The sequence below is a fragment of the Ascaphus truei genome, chromosome 4 (assembly GCF_040206685.1).
Source record: "Ascaphus truei isolate aAscTru1 chromosome 4, aAscTru1.hap1, whole genome shotgun sequence".
NCBI lineage: Eukaryota > Metazoa > Chordata > Amphibia > Anura > Ascaphidae > Ascaphus > Ascaphus truei.
In genome coordinates, this window is record NC_134486.1 from 73,942,423 (window position 1) to 73,955,838 (window position 13,416).

The 13,416-nt window shown below is 47.2% G+C and overlaps 1 protein-coding gene across 3 annotated transcripts in view; it reads left to right on the forward strand.

Annotated features, from left to right (window-relative positions):
• The first annotated feature begins 1,910 nt into the window (after positions 1-1,910).
• Positions 1,911-13,416, forward strand: part of BTBD3 (BTB domain containing 3) — a 34,804-nt gene continuing 23,298 nt past the window's right edge. The window contains exon 1 of one of the 3 annotated variants that reach the window (XM_075596046.1): positions 1,911-2,091. The gene's annotated coding sequence lies outside the window, so the exon portion shown is untranslated. Of the gene's footprint in view, positions 2,092-2,139; positions 2,275-13,416 lie in introns of those variants that run through there. The other 2 variants (XM_075596048.1, XM_075596047.1) reach the window with 2 other exon arrangements.

The window sequence follows — 13,416 nt, forward strand, 5'->3', positions numbered from 1 at the left end:
GTAGTCAATATGGGGTTTCCCCACTCACTGGTGCTGCACTTGAGTGACAGGGGGAGGCGGTGACATCAGGCCTGAGCATGTCCAATCATGGGACAGACCTGATGCCCTCTGTCCTACCTGTACTTAAGGGTGGCGACGCTCCAAATTTAGCAGTGCCTCTACCCCCATGAGCCTGAGTCTATCTTCCCCTTTGGGGGAAAGTGAGTGTGGACCATACCTCTGCCTCTGCTAGAGGGGCAGGGAAGAGCTGGGACTGCTGCGGGTGCCCTGTAGTGAAGGTCCAGGGACCATCCTTCAGTGGGTAGCTGCGCGTGGGACTGCATTGGGCAGAAGATTGCCGTGTACTGCTGTTGTTGTACAGACAATAAACCGTTCTGTTGTTATACCTCCAGTCTGATGAGTGATCTTACTGGAGGGGGGGGGGGGGGAAGAGAAGTTATCGGTTCTACTGTGGGAGATTATCTTCAGTTCCCTGGAGCCTACAGCAGACGAAGGCGCTGCACTGCTAAAGATATGTGGGGTATGAACCCCAGAAGCCTAGTCCACAACTATCGGCGGGATGACTCAGCCCTCCTGTTACCTACCAGCAGGTATCATGCACCACACGACCAGTAATGGTAGAATCTCCCGTAGGGTGGGGGAAACACTTTTACATATCTTTTATGTGTTACATTTGAAAAAAATGACAATTCTAATAAGAAAAAAATATAGTCTTAGTCATTTGGTGACATCTCACAATCAGTAATTAACACCACTGAGAATGTCTGCCACTCCTGAGCACAATTATAATATTGCACACTGTTTTGAGACACTAGATTTTCTTTTTTCCCCCAGTTCCAATAAAACTTAAGGCTTTATTTAATTAAGGCTTACAGCTTTTTTTTTTTTTTTGCCATTTGGTGTTCTCTTGTGGTTTTCAACAGAATTACTATTTAATTTACTGTACAGGTATTTGCCTTTACAACATCCATGTACAGTATCTACAACTTAATTACATACATATTTCCACATGTATCGAGTACCGCTTCAGTGAAATGTTCTCACAATCCCAAAGCTTCAGTTAATAAGTGTCGCTTAGTGCTTTTCCCCCCCTTTAGTAAATGCTTTCCTTGTTCTTTATTAATAGCCTGAATGTGCTTTAATATCGTCATTATAAAATTCGCATAGCATGGTTTATTAAGTTATTCATATTGAGGTCTATTAGCCTTTTTTGCCAATCCATGAGTCATATAATTTGCTATCATACAGTATATATTATACATGAATATATTTATAATACTCCTTAAAAAGAAAATGTATGTCGTTTCTTTTTTTTTTTTTTAAATACAAAGTCGTTGTACTCTGTAAACATAAGCACACATCACACGTTTGTTTGATCTTTGTATCAAGGAGATCTGGGAGGCATTCATAAGGGGGGGTGGGTAGTGGGAAAATGCTATTTATATTCTATCTTAATGCCTGCAAGTACCAAAATCAGTGACATTACTGGTCCAAAAAACTATTTCTGTGAACCGGTAGGTTGAAGTTCATGAGGCTGATTCCATATGAGTAAGACAGAAAAGCTGTGCAGGTTAACACTGTACATATCAGGGTGTCCTGATAATGAGGGAAACTTTGGATGTCTGTACTAGGCTTTTAACAGTTTACTATGAGGTCTGGGTATCCAGGCATCCGAAACAACCACCAGGCATTCATAATTCCATCTCCTCAACTTTCCTCCTCATCTACCTCCCTCTGCAGTGACCGGGAAAAGGAAACACTAAAGCACCCCCCCACTTCCTTGCAAGACGCAGAAGGCAGGAGAGGAATCTCTGCACCCTATTGGTTGCCCGCCGCCATGACAACAATCCAGCCGTCTGATTGGCCCTGGGCTCAGCCTTGTCCCCCCCTCCAGTGCTGGGCGGGTTGTTGCCTAGGAAACGAATTAAAAAAGAAATAGAAGGAAGCTGCGGCGCTCACAGCCGACTAGAACGTCCGAATTCAAAAATTAACGGCTGTTTGTGGCAGTTGTATATTGATATCGCTCCACAGAGAGCCCCGTGCATTGCGGTAACTGCGGAGCGACCCAGCAGCAGGGTAGTTGAGTGAAAGGTGCGTGTTTCTTTTGTTCTTATCCTTGCGCAATGTAAAGTCAGCGGGCGGAAGGATACGGCTGTAATGTTACCCATGGCGATCAGTGACTCCCACAGGCCGGAGGAATAATGGGATGTTCCTGCTTTTCCATTACAATGTATATTGTTTCCTTCCTCGCTCCCTACTCGAGACTTGTGTAAGGTGGGAAGTTATCAGGGATCCGAGCCGCCTTTGTCGTGTTATTTTCTATTTAGATTAAGGACGTCTGAAAAACAATCGCAAGAAAAACCTTTTAAGGGAAGGTGTGAAAGATCCTGTTTGCATTTACCTACAGTAATAATGTGTGTAAAGCATTGAGATAATGTACTGTAGGTCGTTTTATTAGGAAAGTGATGTTTGGCATATTTGTCAACTCTTCCTATTCAGGAAGGCGAGTGCCTCAAAACTTGTCGGATAAAGGTTCCCCCTAAAAATAAAATAATCCCATTCGCTTTATACACATCCAAAGGAAAATAAAGAGATTTCTCACATTATTCTGCCAAGCATCCCTGAAAAAATATAAAGATACCTGTGAGGATCCCCAGAGATCCAGTATACCAGAACAGCAGGAGGGATTATCACATAAAAGTGGTTTACTGGGTCCAAAATGCACACATATGCCCTACAAACCACTTTCATGTGATAAGACTAACTATTTACCATGCACCACACGTGCCTCTACAGAGAGGTTTTTTTCGTGCGTGTGTGCGTGCTTAGTTAAGTTATGGTGGGTAAAAAGTGACAAAATCCCACAGCAAAGCATATAGCAAATGGAAATATTACTGTATGCACATTTGCATGTCTTAGACAGGTCTGCAACCCCACCTTTCAACATTATCACACAGCAATCAACACTTCCACTGCAGCAAGGGATTCTGGGAAATGACATGCAAATGAGCACACAGTGCCACCTTTTGCTTCAAAACCATTCAACATGGTTCCCATAGGCTTAAGCTTGCTGAATGGTCACAGCTTTGAGCACAGCCAGGGTTAAGATGCATAGCCAGTAAACCTACCCACAGAGAGACTTTCGACCTTAATGGGTCTCCTCAGTGTGGAGGTGGTTACTGACTATGCAAAAAATATATATATATATATATATATACACACACACACCGATTTAGCAGATCTTAAATGGTATTGATTAAACATTACTTTTTGTATTCACCCCTCCCTGTAATGCCTTGCTGTCTCCATCATGCCTCGCTCCTCTCCTCACTTTGCACTCCCTTCCTTACTGTCTGCTCCTCTCTGTGCACATTACACTTCTTCCTCCTTGCTGTCTCTCTGTTTCCTCCTCCTATTTTAACATGCTGTCTCTCCTCCCTCTCTTTGCCCTCCCCCCTGCCCCATGGCTCTCCATTCCCTCCTCCTAGTCATCCTACTGTCTCCTCCTCTCCTTGCTGTTTTTGCCTAGCAACCCTGTAAGAGCTGAACCCTTTTACAGAAACATACATATCTAAGATAGATATATATTCAAAAATGAATTGACAATACCGTTCTGTGGCTAACGAAATGCTTTTATTTGTGCAAGCTTTCGAGATACACTGATATCCTCTTCTTCCGGCGATGTTACAATGCATAAAGCAAGAAAGGGGTTTACTTAAAAACAGTGTCTCTTGGAATGTTATCTGTGCTTATCCCTCCCCCATGTGTAGATGCAATTTATGACTAGGTGTTAAATAGTCCCTGAATGTTAGTGATGTGTGTGTATGTGTATGTGTGTATGTAAATATAAATGAATGAAGAGCCCACAGTGTATACAGCACTTTACAAAAGGTGTGTGTGGAGTGGGAGTGTATATAAATGGTGTGGACAGGTGTGGAAATGTGAGTGTGTGTTGCATTATTGATCCTTTATTATTAAGCTTGATTATTAAGCTCGGCTAACAAGGTACAGATACCTCTACATCAAAATATGGAAGATACCACATTGTACCACACTCAAATGAAGCTAAACGATTTACTGAAAAAACCTGCAACACTCTTTCAACATTTCCACATCCACTTGGTTCCTTTTGTCTTTTCCATCCTTGGATAAATGGCTGGCTGGGATTTTTGCGGGGCCTCTTACCTTCTCCAGAGCGGCATCTCATTTTGCTATGTCGTGTTGTCGTGGCTAGGTATCGCCATGGCGTCACATTTCCAGGTTCTATATTAGCCAAACCATTACATTTAATATTCAAAGACTCCATTTCCACAGGCTCAATACTACAAGATTGGCATAAAGCAGATGTAAAAGCCTATATGTAAAAAGGGTGCTAGATCACAACCGGGGAATTACAGACCTGAAAGCCTGACTTCAATAGTGGGGAAACTACTTGAAGGTTTACTACAGGATAATATTCAGGAATAGCTCATGGAAAACAAAATTATTAGTAATAGTCAGCATAGATTTATGAAGGATAGATCATGCCAAACTAACCTTATTTGTTTCTTTGAGGAGGTAATTAGGAATTTATACCAGGGTAATGCAGTTGATGTGGTCTACTTAGATTTTGCAAATGCTTTTTGATACGGTTCCACACGAGATTGATGTAGAAAATTAAGCAAATTGGACTCAGTAAAAATATATGCACCTGGATTGAAAACTGGTTGAAGGATAGACAATAGAGAGTTGTCATAAAATGAACTTTTTCAGGTTGGGCTAAAGTCGTGACTTGAGTACGTCAGGGATCGATACTGGGACCACTGCTTTTTAACTTGTTTATGAATGACATTGAGGTCATTGAGGTTGGCATCGAGAGCAAAGTCTCCATCTTTGCTGATGACACTAAATTCTGACAAATGACAACCCCTATGGAGGTAAGTATCTCAGGAAGTAGGGGGTTCCCGGAGCTGAAAGTAATAGAGTTCGGCTCCGGAGACGCCTGCTTTAATTCTATGAAAAGAAAATTGAGAGAAGACCACTTGGATTGCCGCTTTAAAACAAAGTATGTTGTGCAGTCCAATGTAGCAGTAAAACAAACATGCACAGTAGTTTATAACTAGAGCATGGCAAATGTGACTTGTTTGGTGGTATAGAAGGAAGAAGACTGCTCATCTGCTCACAGAAGGTGGCTAAATTACAATCAGACCTGAGGCCCGAACAAATAAACAGAACTGACTTTTATGACTTTTTTTTTTTTTTTTTTAAACGTCTGAAGCATGGGGTCTACGGAGCTGTCATTTACGTGGTGCACTTATTACCATTGTTTGTAATTTATTTACCTTCTATTGCAGTGGTTTTATTTTCAACCTTTTCTTTTGTTAAGGTACCCTGTAGATATATTCGGTGGAATCCCAACCCTCTCTCATAGTGTGTCTTGAGATCAGATGCAGCATCTTCTGTATTTGGTCCAATTTTCAAATCACCTGAAAATTGCAGGGAACGTTTTAGGGATGCCCAGAGAATTCAATGGTTCCTAGGAACCCCTGTTAAAAATGCTGTTCTATTGTAATGTTGTAAAGCAATGTGTACAGTACATTCTTGGCACTCCTTTAAACTATTGTTCTGCATTGTTTTATTCCTTGGACAACAGTTTATGTTTTTGTGGTCTGTGGAAAATGTATATATATTTTTCCTGTTCCCCACATGGCAGTGGGTATTAATTGGTATTGGCTCCTCCCTCAGCCCTTAGGGCAGGAAACTCTTCTTCAGGGACACGCTATATAAGGCCCTCCCAGTACCTGCAGAACAGCCCTTTTCCTGCCCTAGAGCGTAGCTTTTGTTATTTTGTTAAGTGCAATTCACGAACACTGGGTTTGGTGCAGTACAATCAGGGGGGTTCTCAGCATTTCTCCCCCTTAAGCTCCGGTAGCCCGGCGACCGAGCAGAAACGTTTCACTTTCCTGAGCCATAGGAATATGGTTAGCCAATGTGGAGAGGTGTTGGAAAGCAGTGTCAAGAGAGCCTCAATTCTGTCTGCGTTATCAGAAATTAAGTTGGCAACTGAGTATATCGCCGAAGCTTCTCTGTCCGCAAGAAGCATGGCCCTGTCAATGGCAGCAAGAAGGGCGAAGGCTGCACTTATGGTGCAGGGTACATTGACTGCGACGCGACCGGTAATATCACCCGTCACTGTTGCAAAAGTTGTAATTCAGTTGTAGCGACGTCGCTGTCTGCAAGGGGCGGTGACGTCTTGTTGATGTTATGTGATTTGGCTTATTGCCGTCGCGTGCAGCCGTCTCAGTAAAAATCTAATTTCATTGATTTCAGCAATATTGGTTGCGGACGCGACGGATTACATTTGTTTGTTTTGATGTGGCGCGCCATTGCTGTAGCCAGGACTATGAGCGCGACCTAAGACATTGGGTAGCAGATTCTACTTCCAAAAACCACCTTTAGTTCTTAACCTTTTGAAGGCAAATTTCTGTTTGGAGGAAAACTAGGCGCCATAATAGCAAATGTATTAGGAGGAAAGAGTGCTTTTCTTTCCCTGGAGAGAAGAAATCGAAGATTCTTTACACCGCAACAAGACAGCATGCTTTATAGAGAAGCAAATTCCTACCGACCAGGAAGGCCCTTTGACCGAGAGCAAACATGGAGAAGGGAACAAGGGAGCCTTTTTTTCTGGTCACCGAGGAAAAGGATCCTTCGGGAGAGGCAAGTTTGCATGAAATAAGGTGAACCCTGCACTATGCGGACAGGGGAAAATAGCTCTATACGCTATTGAATGGGGGCGCAATCCACAAAAGACAACTCCGTTCTGCGGATTGTCACATAAGGTTACCAACGAAAATTAGAACAAGAACCTCGACGAAACTAGTTTTGCATATCCCCGAATCCAACTTTCTCACAAGACACAAAAGCCTTGGACAATATCCTAAATCAACTGTTACTAGACAAAGTGATAAAACAAATTAAAAAAAATGTGTGTGCAGAGCACGTGCATTTTAAGTTAATCTTCTATGTCTCTTCTCACTGTTTTCTCACAGAAATTGTATTTGTGAAAAACATAAAGAAGTTTGACTTAGGCTGAGCTTATACTGTGTGCAATGGCGCTTGCGAGCAGAGTGTATGAGCTTGCCCTAAGGCCTTGCCCCCGCTGCATGCTGTGGCGGACGCTGCGCTCACCAGAGCCCTTCCCGCAACGGCGCCGGGCCCGCTGCGAGGGGGGGCCGCAGCGCTCGCGCGAGAGCTACTCCTGCTCTCAATAGAATTGAGAGCAGGAACTCGCGTCGAGCGGCTAGGCACGCCCCCCGGCGGTTCAGCCAATGAGGGCGAACCTGCCGGGTGACGTCATGGCCGCGCCCCCGTCACTCCTCCGGCACGCCCCCCCGGTCTCTGCTCCTGCAGTGAGCTGCAGACCGGGGAATCGCCGGAACGCGCAGCCGAAAGCGCGGGCGCGCATTAGAGCGCCGTGACCGGGGCCTTAGGCTTCGTGCATAGTGAACGAGGACGTTCACACGGTGTCCCTGCTCGCCTGCAGCAGGAGAGATTCTGTCCTGCATGCAGAGGCGACGGGAAGGTGTCGGGGGGCGTAGCCGCGACAACAGGGAGCTGGTTTGCCCGCTCACGTGACCCGGCCGTCGCGTGGCAAAGATGAAATGTTTTGTCCCGCCACGCATCGGTTGCCTCACCGCTCACGTGCATGGGCGCACTATGCACATACGTGTTGGCCTCCAGTGGTTTGTGTGTGTGTCCGTGCCTCAAGTGTCAGCTGTTTCTTCTGCTGAGTGCTGCTGTGCTCGCGGCGAGCATCGGCAGTTGCTGCTGTGCTCGATCCGAACTTTGGCTGCTACTGTGCATGCGCTGAGCTCCGGCTGCTGCTGTGCTCACGCCGAGCTCTGGCGGCTGCTCCTGTGCTTGCGCCGAGCTTTGGCTACTGCTGTGCACTCGCCGAGCTCCGGCTGCTGCTGTGCTCGGGCCGAGCTCTGGCGGCTGCTGCTGTGCATGCGCCGAGCTTCGGTTGCTGCTGCTGTGCACGCACCGAACTCCGGCAGTGCTCACGTCGAGGTCCGGCTGCTACCTACTGCAGGCGCGAGCACTCTCGGCCGTCGCCTACTGTGCAGGCGCGCAGAGCCAGGAACGGTTCCTGCGCATGTGCGCCGAGTGTGGGAGGTCTCTCTTGCCAGCTTACGGGACTGCACTTCCGTCTCCATCAAGCCGATTTACTCCCAGGGAAATTTTCATTTGGTAGGTGCAGCATAGAAATTTCACTTCAAAAAGTTCCATGTTTACAGAGGAGAACAGGCGTATATCCCAGACTCTTTCTGGTCAGAAAGGCATCTGGAGCTCCTCTCAGACACCATATTTATAGCAAATGGCACACGGCAGGGCTGCCCTCTCTCTCCACTTTTATTTGCGCTCTATTGAACCCTTGGCGGCCGCCTTGAGATTAAACCCCAATGTGTCGGCTATACAGGTCGGAAACAGAATATAAAGTGGCATTATTTGCTGACGACATACTAATGACAGTTACTAGACCACTCATTTCTCTCCCAAACCTTTTTCTAGCACTTGGTCAATTTGGCAGTATATCAGGCTTCAAAATTAATCAATCTGATTTGATTAAACTTCTTGGTATTAACTTCAATTTTATATGGCACACAAGCTATATACTATACCTAGCTGTAAATCTTACAAAATCCGTACAGACAATTTATAAATATAATTACCCCCAACAAATTCTCAAAAATGAATTTGGAAGAATGGGATAGACGACGACTCTTCCCAGGATAATGTACCTTTTTTGGACTCTCCCGGTCTGGGTCCCAGATAAAGATATAACCAGTCTACAGTAGTAGTAATAGACTGTAAGCTCCTCGGGGCAGGGACTCCTCTTCCTTAATGTTACTTTTATGTCTGAAGCACTTATTCCCATGACCTGTTATTTATATTATCTGTTAATTATTTGATTACCACATGTATTACTACTGTGAAGCGCTATGTACATTAATGGCGCTATATAAATAAAGACATACAATACAGTGCAGTATTGCTAGGTTCATATGTTCAGGTAAAAGGTCAAGAATTAAAAGTACAATACAGAGACTTCCGGTGACGTCACCGTGAATGGCAGGGTAGGCAACGAGCTCCCGACACCCTCCCCACAAAGCTAAACAGAAAAGCACCCCACACGGCGCAAACACCCCCAAAAAGTGGCCAGCACCCTCCCTAAGACACCAGGGATGGCGGGGAAACAACAAAAGAAGACACAGAACCCCGTTTCAAAGTTCTTTCAGCTGACGCAGCGCCCGATGGAGCCGTCCTCAGAATCACAAGATGGCGCCGAGGAGCACGAGCATGCCGCGGAGGCCGCATTGCTCGGCCAAGTTGTTCCGGCCCATCAGGAACTCAGTAAAGAATTCTTTGAGGCTCTTCTCCTCAGAATGCGCAGGGGATTTATGGAGGACCTGGAGAAGGTCCTGCGTGACATCAGATCGGACCTGAGCACCATAACCACAAGAACAGAGGCAGTGGAATCACAAATTACACCCATATCGGTCACTCACTCCAACATGGAGGATGACATGGCTAGAATGGGGCATGAGCTGGCTGCCCTCAAGAATACAATCGAGGACCACGAAAATAGGGACCGTAGGCAGAACCTACGATTCAGAGGAATCCCTGAATCAGTCCCACCAGAATCCATCCAGCCCTACCTAAAAAAACTTTCTGAATCTCGTTCCTGACTTATCCGACCATGAGCTCCAGCTAGACAGGGCACATAGAGCCCTCTGTCCTATATCCCCGGATCCTAACCGCCCCAGGGATGTGATCGTGTGATTCCACGTCTACACAGCGAAAGAAAAGATCTCGGCGGCCGCAAGAAGAGCGGGAGACGTTAAAATGGACGACCACACAGTCCAGATACACAGCGACCTCTCCAGGTCCACGGTTATGAAGCGAATGGAGATGAAGCCTCTCACGGTTCTCCTTCGTGACCGAGGTGTCTCCTACCGATGGGGTTTCCCCTTTAAACTCATCGTCCCGAGGAATGGACGGTTCTTCACCATCACGGACCCAGAGGACACCAACGACTTCCTCAAAGCCATCGGCATCGCCCCCCCACGAGGAGAAGAACGCGCCCCCCGAGCAGCACGATCCGAGCCTACCGAAACCCCCGAGCCTCAGAAAGACTCGCTAACCAACGGATCCAGTGAGCCGCACATCCCACGACTGTGCCCCGAAAGGCCCGGTAGCCTCTACGCCCATCCCTGCCAGATGTCCAACTCATCCACACTAACTCTCCTGCATCGATTCCTGAACCATTAAAGAGACGATCCAGCTGGTTCTACTCTGCTCCCTCCCTCCCTCATCCACCTTCCCCCCTCCCCCCCATATCTAGTAAGCGGACTCACCCCTTGAGCATACTCCCCCCCCCTTTTTTCTCCTAGCCTTCCCCCCCCAACCCTCCCCCCTCTCCTTGCCTTCCCCCCCCCCCCTCCTTGTGTTCCACCCTCCCTCCTTACCCCACTTCCCCCCCATCTCCTCTCCTTACCTCTTTCCTATTTGCCCCCACGCATCTGACTGCACCACAATCCAGCCGACGCCCAGCCCTCATCGCAACCGAGCCGTCCCCGAGGAGTACCTGACGAGAGATGGCGCCGTGGGTCACTCTCTCCATCTGCAGGGCCAGACCAGCAAAAGCAGATGGCTGTTGCCTAGCGCGTCACGTGAACCGATGAGCCCGGTTCTCTGGGGGTGGGGAGACCTTAAAGGACCAGAGTCGCGGAACTGTCCTAACCAAGGGCCTACACCCCCCCACCCCCGATTCTCAACGGCAGAGTCAGAGCAGCTCCAGAACTCTAGCAGTGGCGCAAACCCGGACAACTTTGCGTGGACAGTTGGCGTCCCCCGCTGCCAGCCCCTGAACTCAGGTTGGATAAGCTAAGCCCCCTCCCCCTCCATGTATCCCCCTCGGCCCGGCTCTACGGCCCCCCCCCCACTCCCATACCCTGCTCCAAGTCTGTCTCAAATGAACTATGTATAGCCTATACAGCAAGCTTAGCTGTATGCGTTGGGTGCCCCTCGGTCACTCTCAGTTGATATCACCCTCTTTCAGTTCAGGGAATCTTTACCACTGTATCTGCTTAAGGTCATGCTCCAAGTGATCCCCCTCTCCCCCCCCTCTCTCTACCTCCTGCTCCCCCCCCTCCCCCCCTTCCGCTTCCCCCCCCTCTCTCTACCTCCTGCTCCCCCCCTTCCGCTTCCCCCCCATCTCCCCTTCTTTTTCTCCCTTCCCCCCCATCCCCCCCACATCGACTGCAGCAGCACCCTAAGTCTGCCTAAGCAGAAGTCTGAGCCCCCAGCGACCCTCTGCACTGCTCAATAGGTGGTCAAATTATGTAAATAAGAGGTAGAAAGTGCAAGATGATATAAATGTGTTGAAAAGTCTTACGCATAACCTCAAGTCCAAATGAGATATCGATAACCTGTGATCGATGGGAACCGTTACGCAGGTGATGAAACAGCACCACGCGTTCATAATCATCAGATCCCCATGAGGCCCCCCTCCTCCTTTGCCCCTACTAACATAGTTAGAGACCCAGAGGGACGATACTTACTTTTGCAGGGGTCCCTATCTGCAAACCCCATCTCCATCATCAATGTTTACGCCCCCAACGAAAATCAGGTATGCTTCATACAGGACCTTCTAGAATCCCTAGACCAGTTAATACTCGCCTCGCTTCTTTTGCTCGGAGACTTTAATATGGTTCTGTCTCCAGACCAAGACAAGTCTAGCATGCCCTCCACTACACACACCGCCCATACCCAGCAAAAGGCGAAAAAGTTCAGAGAGATCTTACAGAACTTTTCCTCACGGATATTTGGAGGGCCCAGCACGTAGGCCAGAGGGACTACACGTTCTTCTCGGCCCCACATCAGTCTTACTCGCGGATCGACTATTTGCTAGGAACCTCAAATGTTCTCCAGGAGGCCTCCCAGTCCGACATAGGCCCGATCACATGGTCGGACCATGCCCCAGTCGAATTGACCCTCTCTCTGCCTTTTGTTAAGAACTCCTCGTATAAGTGGAAACTTAATGATTCCCTCCTTAACGACCCACAAGTTGTGGAAACAATCCAGCGAAAATTAGCATCATTCTTTAAAATAAAAAAGGGGTCTGTCTCCGCTGCATCAATGTTGTGGGAAGCCCACAAGGCCACAATCAGAGGAGACCTAATCTCTCTAGCATCCCACAAGAAAAAAAAAAACTAAAAATTCAGAAAGCATTAACTGACAAGATACTAGCCCTCGAGCAACAACACAAAAAGACCCCCTCCAAGAAACTTCTCAGAACACTTGACAAAACAAGATCTGAGCTAAAGCAATCCCAACTAGAAGAGGTAGAGAGAGCGCTCAAGTGGACCAACCAGAGGTTCTACGATAAGGGCAACAAGGCAGACACACTTTTAGCAACAAAGCTAAGAGGTCTTAAGGCAAAGGCCCAAATCACAAAGATCCGCACTAAAGGAGGCCACACTACTTATGTGGAAAAAGAAATCGCCCAAGAATTCACAAACTATTACACAGACCTCTATAATCTACACCCCCCTAATCAAGACCCAAACGCAGTAGATACTGCCTCGCAATTTCTGGCGCAATGTAATCTTCCCTCTCTCACTGAAGAAGAGCTTGCAGCTCTGAACCACAAAATCACTAAGGAGGAATTGACCCAAGCCATAAGCTCTCTCAAAATAACTAAAACCCCAGGACCCGACGGCTTTTCGAATGCCTACTATAAAAAATTTGCATCGTCCCTTTCCCCTTACCTAATTGAAATGTTCAACTCCTTCCTAGAAGGAGAACCGATCCCGGGCACAATTTCAGCTGCCAACCTAGCCATTATTCATAAGGAAGGAAGGGACCCGCTTCAATGCGGTAACTACAGACCGATCTCCCTGCTTAACACAGACCTGAAACTCTTCAGCAAGATCCTCGCAAACAGGCTAAACCCTATTCTCCCCAGACTAATTCATATAGACCAAGTGGGTTTCGTGTCAGGAAGACAGGCCTCTGACAACACCCGTAAAATCATTGATATAATTGACCACGTGCAACTCGATAAACTCCAGGCCATGATTTTTAGCCTAGACGCCGAGAAGGCCTTTGATCGGATCAAATGGACCTTCCTCGACCAAACCATGATTAAATTCGGCTTCTCAGGCCCTTTTCTCGAGGGTGTCCGAGCCCTATATCAGAACCCCACCGCATATTTAAAACTCCCGGGAGGACAATCCAACCCAATCCATATAAGAAATGGAACCAGACAGGGCTGCCCCCTCTCCCCTCTGCTTTTCGCGATCTCTATTGAACCACTAGCATCTCAAATTAGAGCCGACCCAAACATCAAAGGCATAACAATCGCTGATAAAA